The following is a 12,500-nucleotide window of genomic DNA, read 5'->3' as shown; positions in this document are numbered from 1 at the left end:
ATAAATTGCTTAATTAGACAGCAGTGATTTATAAATAGGAAATTGAGTTGGGACAAGGTATACTCTATGAAAAGCTTATTGCCAAGGCTCTAGAGAAATTGTTGGTGTTTTGTGGATATTCTGTTTCATTAAAAGTGCTTTAGAAGGTGTTGGCCTTAATTTCTGGTTCCACTGGATTTTCTCTACATTGGTGGTTCAGATACTTCAGAAGAGGCCTAAGGAAGGGAAACCACACCTGATGAGGCCAAAAATGAGCTATGAGGATCACAGTAACTCTGCAGTGGGCTGATTTCTGAAGAAACTTTACCATCAGAGGAACTGGGGGATAAGCATAAAAAAGTCCCAGGGGCCAAGCAAACATCACAGCATCCCTGGCTGACTGTCCCAAAGAGTGGTGTTGGATGGGAGGCCAAAAGCTTGCAACATGGAGTAACCCAATACCAAAAATTCTGAGCTGCAACCTTTGTACTTAGGGACCAGCCATGAGGTAATAAAATGCTCCTGATGAGGCTGCTGTCCAGTATGTTGGATTTCCCTAGGATGTGCATTGTCACCAGAAACTGCTGCAAAGAGCTCATCCATTGCAAAACCCTCATGGCCTCCTGACAAATAGGAAATGAATGTCCCCTCACCCCCCCCCTTTGTTGAAATACCACATTAGAGATCTATTATAGATCTGTATCACAACAACACCTCTGGGGAAGCGTGTCCTGAAAGGCCTGTAATGCAGGGAGGACTGCTCTCATCTCCAGAACATTGATGTGAATGTGGGACTATGTAGACAATCAGGGCCTTGAACCATCCTCCCTTCAAAATGCCCCTGCTTTCCCAGGAAGGAGTCATCTACTAACTGTGACCGAGGGACATGGAAGAATTAACTGTCTCCCATCTGTTACTGAGGAAGACTGTAACCACCAACTACTTTGGTCATGACACATCTTGGTTAACTGTATTGGGAAGTCCATTGGATGAGTAAGGTAAGACAACTGGATGACTAGAGTCTATTGCAGATCCCTCATATACTATCTTGCCAAAGGAACCAACCACATGGATGCTGCCATGTGACTCAGAAGTTTCATAACTGTGTGAGCTATGACACTTCAAAGTTGCAAGCAGCAGCAAGGTCTGAGAATGATGGCTGAAAACTATGGAACTTGGAAGCCTGGTAATTTGATTGACCATGTCCAGGTGATAACCTATGAGTTCTAAAACCTGCACAGGCTCAACTTGGGATAATTGACTGTGATGTTTAAATGGTCGCACAGCTGGAGCAAGGTGATCCTGAATGCGATCAAGGATGCTCTTTTTTGGGGGGGGCAATCTTCCAGGTAGAGAAAGACCTGAAATCCCTGAAGCTGGAGCCAGGTTTTGACCACTGCCATGCTCTTGGTAAGTACATGGGAGCACTGTGGTGAGACCAAATAGCAGGGCCCTGAACTGGTGAAGATTGGCCCCCAGCTGGAAGTGCAGAAACCTCCTAGAGCACCTCTCTATCTTGATATGATGGTAGGCATCCTTGAGGTCTATCAAGCACATCCGATCATTTTTCCTTACAGGAGGCAAGATGGACTGCACCGTAACCATCCAGAATGTGGCCTTTTTCACAAACTGATTTAGTTTGCTTAAATCCAAAATTGGTCTTGGGTCCTTGGTCTTTTTGGTACTAAAAAGAACCTGGAATAGACTCCAGAACCTTGCTGGTCTGTGGGACCACCTGGATGACTCAATTTCCAAGCAGCATGTGAATCTCTACAGCTGTATATAGTTTCTGATGGGGTATAGCATCTGGGAGATGTCTTTGATGACAGTTTGGGGCTTCTGAAAAGGGAATGCAATAACCTCTGGATATGATTCTTAATATACATGCATCTGAAGTGATGGCCTTACAAACTTTTGAGTGAAGAGCCACACGACCCCCTGACTGCTTCCAGAGTACAGCAGTCAGGCAACCCATTAGGGGAGCTGAAATGTTCTGCCAGAGAAAGTCCAGGAGAAACCCTGATTCTGTGGACCACTGCTGCCTCACAGGTGGTGTCCATTATGATTCTCACACATCCTCAGGAGGACCCTTGAAAGGAGCATCCTAAAAAGACTGCTGTGACTTTCTAAAGATGACATGCTCACCCCCCTTCTGATTCCTTGAAAAGTTCCATTGAGGGGTGGCAAAGCACACTACAGCAACACAGTCTTCCCGTCCTGTTTACCCCTTTTCACAGTATTCTTAACCTTTGATCCAAATAAGGAAGAGCCATAAAAAGGGGCACTGGCAAAGGATGCCGTGAAGCACTCCACACAGTTGCATGAATGCATCCAATCATGTCATCTCATGGCCATGCTGGAGCCAGCTGCTTGGAACACTTCATTAGCTGCACTTGAAATGAGCCTCATGAAAACATTGACAATAGAAATCTGGGTAGATACATGAGTCTCCAATGTCTTCTGTGTCTTTGAGGACTGCTGTGTCAAGATTTCTTGAGACTTCAGACACCAAGTTCTGGTAAAGTCTTGTCGCATGTGAAAGATAATTAAAAGCTCTCAAAGCAAAAGTGGCTGAGGCATAGGAGTTCTTCCCTAAATGATCCAAAGCCTCAGACTCCCTGTTCTGGCGTAAACTGAGATGGTTACCTCAGAAATCACCCTCTTGGTGGCTCCTGCCACCACAGTAGCATTGACAGCCAGACCCTTGGTCCAGTGTGGCTAGTCCTGGGGGCGGGGAGTAATCTTATGCAGCTTCTTGTGGATAGGCTCCACTGTGTCAGGTTCCTTCCATTCCCTCTGGGACACTATGTCTTTAAAAGCATCTGTGGGGGAAACTTTGGGATGGGTCTATGTCGAAGGCCCACAAAAATACTGACTTCTCTGGAGAGGGAGCTTTGGTGGTCCAGGCTCTGCACTGGTGAAGTAGCTCCAGTAAGTCTCTAAAAGAGGTGTCAATTCACATAGACTTAGGAGATCCCTCTCCTTTTTAAGGTCAGTATCCTCAGTAAGAGACTCCTCATGGGTGTCAAGGTGTTTCCTCTTACACTTCTGTTCCCCAAAGCCTCCTATCAAGACAAAGCTGGGGAGGAAGGGGAACAGTCAAGAAGCCCCATCAAGGGGGCAAGATGGAGGCTTACCAATGCAAGCTGTCCAGGAGCAGACTGATGACTGGTTGCAGGTACAGATGAGAAAGAGGAAGGGACACTGGCTGGAAAAATCCAACCCTTCTCCCGACTGGAGAACATCCTCTCTACATCATCGGTAGCCAAGGTGGAATCTGGCCTCTTAGGGCCAAGGATGCTAGCACCTGAAGGTAGCAGAGAAAAACTCAATCTTGGAGTTTGCATGTATAAGTTCAAGGGGTTTAAAGGGGGACTTGCCAACCTACACGCATGCGCGCACACACACACAGACACACACACACACACAAATAAGTTTTAAGGAGAGGAGTAATTTTCAAGATTCACTCTTCTCCTGTGTAATTGTTCTTATTTTTGGTTTTTCTGCACTTGGTATTTTGACTCAGAAAAATATTTTAGTAAGGAGCTGAATTATTATCCTCCTTTCACCAAGAATGATGCTTAGGTATAAAGAGAAGATAATTAGCTTTAACAATTGACCTAAAAGCTTCTGTCATTCCAGGAGGATGCAGTCTATATATGAGCCTGGTTTAAGATGATAATCCTACTTGATTTGCAGGGAATGGCCTCCATCTGTCATTCAAGGATTTCCACATATTGGCAAAAGCCCTTGCACTCCACATAGTGCTTTCTTAGGCACATCTCAGCTTAGCAAAAAAGACTTCTTAATGCCAGAAGTCTTAATAACAACTTACTCTGTCTTGATGTGCCTCTGCTTTTTGAACATGTCCATGTGCCTGAAGTTACAGAGACTTGATTTAAATGTAGAGAAAGCACTTTTTCCATGTCTTGGTTTTGTGCTCATCCTGCCTTCAGACCTAGTGAAAACTGTAGTGGCGCTTCATTATTTGTCAAGGATCACATCTCATCTAGACTGATACCCTGAGACTCACAAACTAAGCTCCTAGAATTTCATTTTACCATCGCCAAGACAAACTACCAGCTTTTAGCATGCTACAGAACCTCCATCTATGTTTCCAGGTGATCATGTTACATTCCTGGAAATTTTAGAAGAAATTCCTATAAGAAATAATTACATAATCCTAGGTGTCTTCCACTACCAAGCCATAGACTAAAACACATATGCCTCTAGCATAGGGTATGCCTAGAGATTTCTCAGTTTGATAACTAGGAATTCCCTCAACCAAACAGACAGAAAATCCATTAAAGGCCAAAACATTCTGGATGTGATTCTCTCTAATATTGCCTCTGCCTGTTTTCTTGTCTCTTCGTCTTCAGTTATGTTGGACCATAAACTTGGGACATTTATTCTCAAAACCACCATATGTAAGGACTTCAGAAGGGCAAACTTTATAGAATGATGACGACTCTACATTTACCCAGGATGTTACTACAGATGACACTAATATAGCATCCAGCATTACTAAGGAGTTTTATGCCCAATTAGACAATTGCGTAAATCTATCAGTTCAGATGAGAGCCAACTACAATGGGAAATTTAACCCCCCCAAACTGCGGTCAACTGAAACACTTTGTAACGAGAAAATGACTTTTTAAATTGTAAAGTAAGGTGAGAACTCCTCAAAATGAGGATAGTATAAAATGTTGCCAAGAATTAGAAGAGCAAAGGATAACTGCAAATTCTTTTTTTTTCAATGTTGCAAAATTAAGGAACAACATTCAAATGAGCTTCTCCTTAATGGAACACCACCACTCTAATCCAAGTGACATTACATGATTGCAAATAAAACAGAAAGCAAGCTTTCTGCAAACTTCATCCATAAATCACTATTCCAACACCACCCATCCCCGATTCCCTTAATACCCATTATTACTAAAGAGCATGTTCTTAAGGTGTTATCTAAAACCAAAAAAAAATACTGTCCTCCTTAGTCCTAGTAATATACATGGGAGTTTATTAAACAGCAAACAGGCTCTCACCAAACATCTTATTAAACTGATAAACCTAAGCCTAGCCAAAAGCTATGTACCCACATCCTGGCACACTGCTGTAGTGATGCCCTTCCACAAAGGTGGTCCTAGTTTTTACCCTGGAAACTACAGACCAATCAGTCTTACTAGTCTGGTTTGTGAAATTAAGGAGCATATCATGACCTATCTCATTAATTATGATGTCTCATTAAACCTGACCCACAACAATTTGGCTTCTTCGAAGGGTGATTGTGCCTGTTAAACCTTGTTAATTTCTTTGACAGGGTTACACAAGCTGTTAATAGTGGTCATGCTGTTCATATAGCTTGTCTTGATCTGGCCAAAACATTCAATACCATACCTCATGCCAAAATTGTTAGGAAACTATTATCTTTAAGCACACACTCTTATGATACAAGATGGATTTCCAAATGACTGAAAGATAGAATTCCCACAGTTTGGGTGCCAGGTGCCTCTTCAGATAGTGCTAAGGTAACAAGCACAGTCTCCCAGGGTCTATACTGGGTCCTCTTTTGTTTTTCATCTACTTTTCTAATAATAAGGACCTCTGATTAACCAGATTTACAAATGGCTACAAATGGGATTTAATTATTAAAACCTCTTAGATATCTGCACCTTTAGAAACACTTTAGATTAGGTAGTACCTAGGATACAGAAAATGGGCTTAAACGGAACACTAAAAAGTGTTTCTTCTGGAAAACAGAAGTTACCCACAATGTACAGTGTAGATAACACACCCTTACGAATGAAAAGCTATCCCGGGACCTGGGCATTTGGGTCGACAGTTCCTTTTCCTTTGTTCATCACACCGTAGTTGTTGTCTGGCAGTCCTTCTACTTAACACAGCTAGTAGCCAAGGGCATTTTGCCAAGACCCAGAAATGTTATTGTCCCCTGTATTCAGCTCTGATCAGGCCCATTATGGAGTACAATGTTCCAATTGATGTAGTCCTCACACATCTCAAAAAGCCAAAGATATTCCTAAAAAAATGATCTCTGGTCTTATGAGCCTTAATTCTTACAACAGAGTGAAGGCCCTGTCACTATACTCTGCATCTTATAAGTTCCTGGGGGGGAGTGATCTGTGTGTTGCTTACCACACCATTAGAGATCCAAAAGTGTTTGACCTCTTATATCACAATAAAAAAAACAGCTCAGCTAACACAAGAAGCATAGACCTGAACCTTCATCAGATAAACAGAATCTGATGTGGAAATAGATTCATCACCAAATACCTCTTCCTTCTCTGGAGTAAACTTCCTCTGCAGGGCAAACAATGTGATTCTCTATCTTCCTTCAAATTGAACCTGGACAATTGGATGAGTGCTCTCAAATTTACCCCAGGACTAACTCACAGTATACAGACTTTATCAAGTAAGATATGTACATTTATGTATAAAGTTGTTAGTACAATAAATCAATACTATCTTTAACATTTTCTCAAGTGGGTCTCTGTAGTCTCATTTTTATGGTCCCTCATCTGCAGATGGGATTAATTTATAAACCATTCTTCTCAGAAACCCCCCCATCCAAACCCACACACATACTTATGCCAGATTTTTTTTTATGTCGGCACTCACACCCCTTTATTTTATTGTCATCGTGTTTTAATTTTTTGGGGGGGGTTCTAAATAAGCATGATTATTTTTCATTAAAATTCATCTTCAGCACTCTCAGTTGAATTGCCCCATTCAGCATAAGAGTATACCTGTATACAAGTCCCTGATGTTCAGTCAGTATCCCAAACCAGTGCACCTAAAATATTTTACTGTGTGTGTGTGTGTGTGTGTGTGTGTGTGTGTGTGTGTGTGTGTGTGTGTGTGTGTGTGTGTGTGTGTGTGTGTACAAGAAGATAACATGGAAATATCAAAAAGTAGCACAGCTTCAGAAAAGATGATCAGTAACACTCCACTAGGAAAAGAAAAGTATGTCTGTTAAAGAATTCCTAACTCTAAAACTGGTGTGTGAGAGAAGGTAATGGCAGGAACTCATCTAATATTTGTAAAATAACAAAAAGAAGAACTGTGGACATCATTAGCTGAAATGTGCAATAAATTCAAGAAAGAAGGTGCTGTGCCTGCTGAGGGCAAGTGGAATGCTGACATCTTTCTCCTTAATAAAGAAAAAAAGAAGTAGCAGGAAACTAAGGATTTGCCAGTCTGGCCTCGGTAATAGGGATAAGTGAACCCTGCTGAACTTTGATGCATAGCCCAAGTCAGTTACACAGCATGTTTCATGCTTAATAAACCTAACAGATTAATTTGGTTGAGTGATCAAAGTACTACAAATGAGATGGAGTCTGTGGAATGCAGTTCAACAAGGTGGCATTTAATAACCCCCAACACACACACACACACACACACACACACACACACATAGTATAATGATTAGCACAGAGACAAGATGAAGAGTTACAGCTTTTATAATGAATTCACTGGCAAACATAATAAGGGAGGTCACAGAACAGACAGCCAGTAATAAAAAAAGAGATTTGAAACTAGGAGGCTGCAGAGTGCATTCATGTCAGTGATGGTTTTTAATGTCTATAAATGACACTGTAGAGAGACTGAAAGGAAGATGTGCCTGTGCAGATGGCACAGCAGTCTGCAGCTGGGCTTTTGTACAAAGTAAAGCAAAAGACTGATAGGATATGACAAGGCTGCGGGAACAGTAAAAGGTACGTCAGCTTAGATTCTGTACTGTGCAAAGACACAAAAATGTGACTAAAAAAATAGAAGAAAAATACACAGCAGGGTACAAAAACTAATAGGAAGAAATGAAAGGGAGCTGATAATACAATTATCAGATGACCCAAAGAGAAGGCAGGTAAAACTGCAGTGGTCTTAAATGCCAATAGTAGCATTTTATATCCCTGTGCTTGTCATGGGAGATTGCAGTGAGTACAGCGTGAGGCACTTTGCAGTCAGGTATAGTGGAAGCAGTGAGGGGAAGATGCATAAAACAGCACAGTGTCTGCATCAGATGCTACACAAAGAGTTGCTAAACAGTGTTAATATATGTACCCTTCAGGGAGGAGGACATGTTGAAAACTCGCAGTTACCTTAGAGAAATGAAGAAGTTCAAGAAGTTAACATACTTAGAAATAAATGTGCAATAACAAGAGATCATGGTCTGAAAATTAAAGGGAAAGTGTCAGGAGTTTTTTTTTTTATTATTATTTATTTATTTTATTTACGTGAGGATTGTGGTAATGAAGAGGAGGCACACAAGCAAAGTAAGTTTTCAGAAACAGTGGAATGATACAAGCTTGCATTTTTCAGATACAAGGCTGTTTTAGTGAACAAGCTGTAATTTAATCTAGATAGAAACAGTTTAACAGACGAAAGAATGTTCAAAGTGGATAGAGTACATATGTCATCTGAATGTTTTTCTATGGATTACCCTTCAGCTTCTAATGCTCTAATGTAGAACAGTATATGATGTGATTCGGTTTACTATGAAAATTGCGAACGGAGATGCTTCGCAGATGGAGCACTCGAAACTTGGATTTTCAAATGTCCATCTTGCTGAACATCTCCATATCAAAATATCACTGTGCATTCTCTGATATGAACTCGAACTCCCGAAGTACCTTTAGAGGTTGCAGTACAGTGCAGTTTGGGAAATTCATCCCTTTCCTCACTGTAGTGCAATCTCAACAATGGAATATGTGATTTGTAGGGGGTGTGGAGGGTGCAAGGGGCTTGCCCCCCTGTAAAAACATAGAGTTTAGTGCTGTGCAGTACGTTCATACTGCTGACGACAAGAACTGTTCATTGTCTTGTAGGTGCAGGGTAAACGGTATGTCAAATTATGCTGAGTCTATATTACTAGGTTATGTTCGACATTTACACCCTCGTAAATGTCAAATTTCGATTAAACAAATCGACGTTTAAGTTCAAAATAGAAATGATCATCAACATTATGATAGTAAACTATGTGACTAAATAGCTCGCTACAATAACATTAGGTAAGGGAAAAAACAGCTGTGTGCTAGGAAATTCACTTGATTCTGTAGTAAGTCATACTCCATCATGAGCAGCATGATGAGTAAACGCTTAGCACACTAACCTAATCCTGTTAGATTGTCAACACACATTTCATGGTACGTGGTGCAGAAAGGCATTTTACAGAACACAGAAAACTCATGGATAGCAGGCTGAAATATCTGAAAAGACAAAAGTTATGCTGCTTAATATAGACTGCATTTCAATAGTTTTTCCAAAGTAGTAGTCTCACAATTATTTTATCTTTTGCACTTTAATGAATGCGCAGTGTCAGGGAGGGGAAACAATAAAATGGGTACTATTGCTTTAGAAAGGAATGATGCTTAATGAGGAGACACTGAATCAAAGCTAGTTCACATAAATTATATGAAAGCACAAGAGCTGACTTGTTTATGATAATAGACTATGTAGAAAAGTAAAAGGTGTGCACTCATCTTCATAGCAAGGCATCCTGGGAATTATACAGATTTTCCATGAAAAGTGATAACCATTCCTGTTTTACTCTTAAATTATTTAAGTTATATAAATGTATGTCTATCTGGTGCCCATTTACCTCTCTCTTCCTTTCCTATGTATCTCTTCATTTATTGTGCATTGAATTACTTTTTTATAATTAGTAAACTGTTTTAAAATATTATAACTTTTTTCGAAGTTGGTACTTCAGGTTATAAGAGCTTAGTAAGTGTTTTCAACATTATTAAGCCAAATTTGGGGGGGGCAATATATGTTTTGTTGCAAAACAGCTTCTCTGTGTGCCTGGCCATATCTGAATTATGTATGTAAGAATGTATTCAGTTCTTTAAAGTTTTAGTTATGGATAGAAGTACTGTTCACATGCCAGCTTTCATATGTGACCTGACCAGCAGACAAAGACTACTGTGTGGGTCTAACTGTTTTCATTAATGCAACTCACTACCTTTAACACCACAGCACATTACATTCCAAAATGTGTTTGGTCTTTGACCATTCAGACAGTCTTCTTAAGTGGCCCAAGATGGTATGATTGTTTTTCTGCAAGCAGGTACATCTCTGTGACTGTAATTCTTTTGGCATTCCTATCTCCATAGCTGAAAAAAATCACCATCACCACCACAAAAAGATCTGGCAGATCGGCACCATAAGGTAAGGAACTTAACAGTTTACTGGAAAATTAAATGGCCATAAAGTAGTCCAATGGAAACTTTTATTCACTGCATTGATTATTTTTGGACTTACTAGCAGACAAAGTAACATAAGCAGCTCCAAAAACTGATAGAAATGGCTGTGAAATCCAGTTACGGGTCGATTATCCTGCAGATCCTAATTAAAAGGAGTCCCCTTCGCTCTCTCACAAATATGTTCGCTTGATAGACGTGGTAACAGATGCTTCTTCCTCCCATCGTTTATCCAGTCACTCATTAAATATATAGTGACTATTTCATCTCTTCTGTTGGATTTGTGTACATTTATTCATATTTATCTGGTGGCTGGACATGATAGGAAGAAGAAAGTAGTGCAAGCAACCAGGACAGGTTCCAAGAATCCAGTCAGCACTCTTTTTAAATGAACTCGAAGTGCCAGCCAGTTACAAGTCCTCTTGTGTGCAAAACCTGACTGTCTGTAAGCATCAGATGGATAACCCCTCCACCAAAGTCGTTGTGCTCTTGTTACCTTTAATAACTTTTGGTGCTAGCCAAAGTCTCCTAGCAGATTACTTTTCTCACGAGTACGTTTATACAAGTTTTCCTGTACAGAGTATCAGACAACTAAAAATACTCCTGTCTGGAAATTTGCAAAGCACATAGAACAGTCCCATTACATTAAACTCAAATGGGTTTTCTGCAGAATGCCCCAGTAGTTTAAGAACTAAATTTTTTCTCAGAGAAACATGGGAAAAGCACAGTGAAACAATTCTTCATGGTCCTCGTGCTTGATAACTTCTATTTGTGCCCTTTGGGGAAAGTGATAGTGCCACTGAGAACGTAATGAAAAAAATGTATTTTTGTTGTACTGTTTTAATTCAAAGCATCAAATAGGTCACTGAAAAAGCAGCAACTGTGTCACATATTCACCAAAACAAAATAGCATCTCCATGTCTTTGAATCTTTCAGATGCATCTGATGTACCTGAACATTCTGGTATAGTTAAAACATTGTGTGGTTTTTGTATGTCTGGTAGTTTGTATAGGTAGGCACAGAATTATTTGTCCCAACAGGAACTGTTGTGCCGTATCAAATGGTATTACATCTGCCTGTGTACCACTAAACTGTGGGTGCGCCATGGAGTTCAGTACTTGAACCATTTCTTCTCTCTCTCTAGTTTTGAATAAGCCCCCCTACAATTAACTATTTTGATATGAGTATTTATGCTGATGATATAGTTACTTTAGCTAACCATACAAACTTAAATTTATCTGTACAATTGCGATAGCATGAATTTTTTTAAGATCTGTCGGTGGCTCATGCGTCAGTCCTTGCTATTAAGTGATTTGAAAACATTTATGGTGTTGTAGATAATGAATACATTCATATGGAAGATAACCATGCAACTGTTACTGCTCAGGTATATCTAGGTCTGGTTACTGAATAAGAAATACATTTGGAGAAGCATAGATTATTGGGTTATACATTAAACAGAATGCGCTTTTTAAGTTCAACAAAATTGTTTTCAGTTTTAAAACAAGACCTTTAAAAACAGTTTATGTTTTAGTCTGTTTAACTATAACTTACTTATTTTTCTGCTACATTTCAAAACATTACCTTAAAAGCTGTGTAAATCTTTTTACCTGACAATAGAGAATCTAATTAGGCTTTATTCTCAGTTGTATGGTATAGTACTCATCTTTGCATAGTTTATCAAAAAACAATTAACTGTCTCTGAAATAGAGAGGAAAATGTTATTCATGGAAGTCAGTTTCTTAATTACACAATAAGTGTTTTCCATAGTCTACAAATTTTGTTTGAACAAAGTTGTTATTCTTATTACAGATACTTTTACTTAAATACAGTAAATCTTTTAAACATAGGGACTGTAGAAGGTATCCATAAACATGATCCAGAAATCCATATAGCTGTTAACACAACAGAAGGTACATACCTGAGCCTACACAATTCATAAGCACCAATACATGAGGAGTACCAGCCTCGACCAAGTTGCAAACTGCGTGCATTCTAGTTGATGAGTATAGTATGCAAATTATCATACTTGGATCTAGGTGCAGTTCATAAAATCCTGGAGTCCAGTATAGATCCTCCTCTGAACTGTGGATTGACTGCACCTAACTCTGAAGATACAGCCCCAGTGGAACTAGATATGAAGTGTTGCTTAGCATACAACTGCAGCATCCCTTGTTAGCAAATCAATGTAACATCATGCCTTCATAATTTAATTCTGCTGGATATGGATTATCAGTAACACTAACTTTGCTTGACAACTACTGCTACTACTCTCATGCAGAGAGTAACATATGAAGGCCACAAATA

The 12,500-nt window shown here is 39.8% G+C and overlaps 1 protein-coding gene across 2 annotated transcripts in view; it reads left to right on the top strand.

Moving 5' to 3' along the window:
- Positions 1-12,500, top strand: part of SLC38A5 (solute carrier family 38 member 5) — a 776,684-nt gene that overhangs the window by 67,224 nt on the left and 696,960 nt on the right. The window contains exon 2 of one of the 2 annotated variants that reach the window (XM_044080288.1): positions 10,107-10,161. The exons of the other annotated variant lie outside the window; for it this stretch is intronic. The gene's annotated coding sequence lies outside the window, so the exon portion shown is untranslated. The remainder of the gene's footprint in view (positions 1-10,106; positions 10,162-12,500) is intronic. 2 annotated transcript variants of the gene reach the window in all.

Source organism: Protopterus annectens, chromosome 8.part0 (assembly GCF_019279795.1).
Source record: "Protopterus annectens isolate FY-2018-M chromosome 8.part0, PAN1.0, whole genome shotgun sequence".
In the NCBI taxonomy this organism is placed as follows: domain Eukaryota; kingdom Metazoa; phylum Chordata; order Ceratodontiformes; family Protopteridae; genus Protopterus; species Protopterus annectens.
This window is presented reverse-complemented; position numbering and strand designations above follow the sequence as displayed.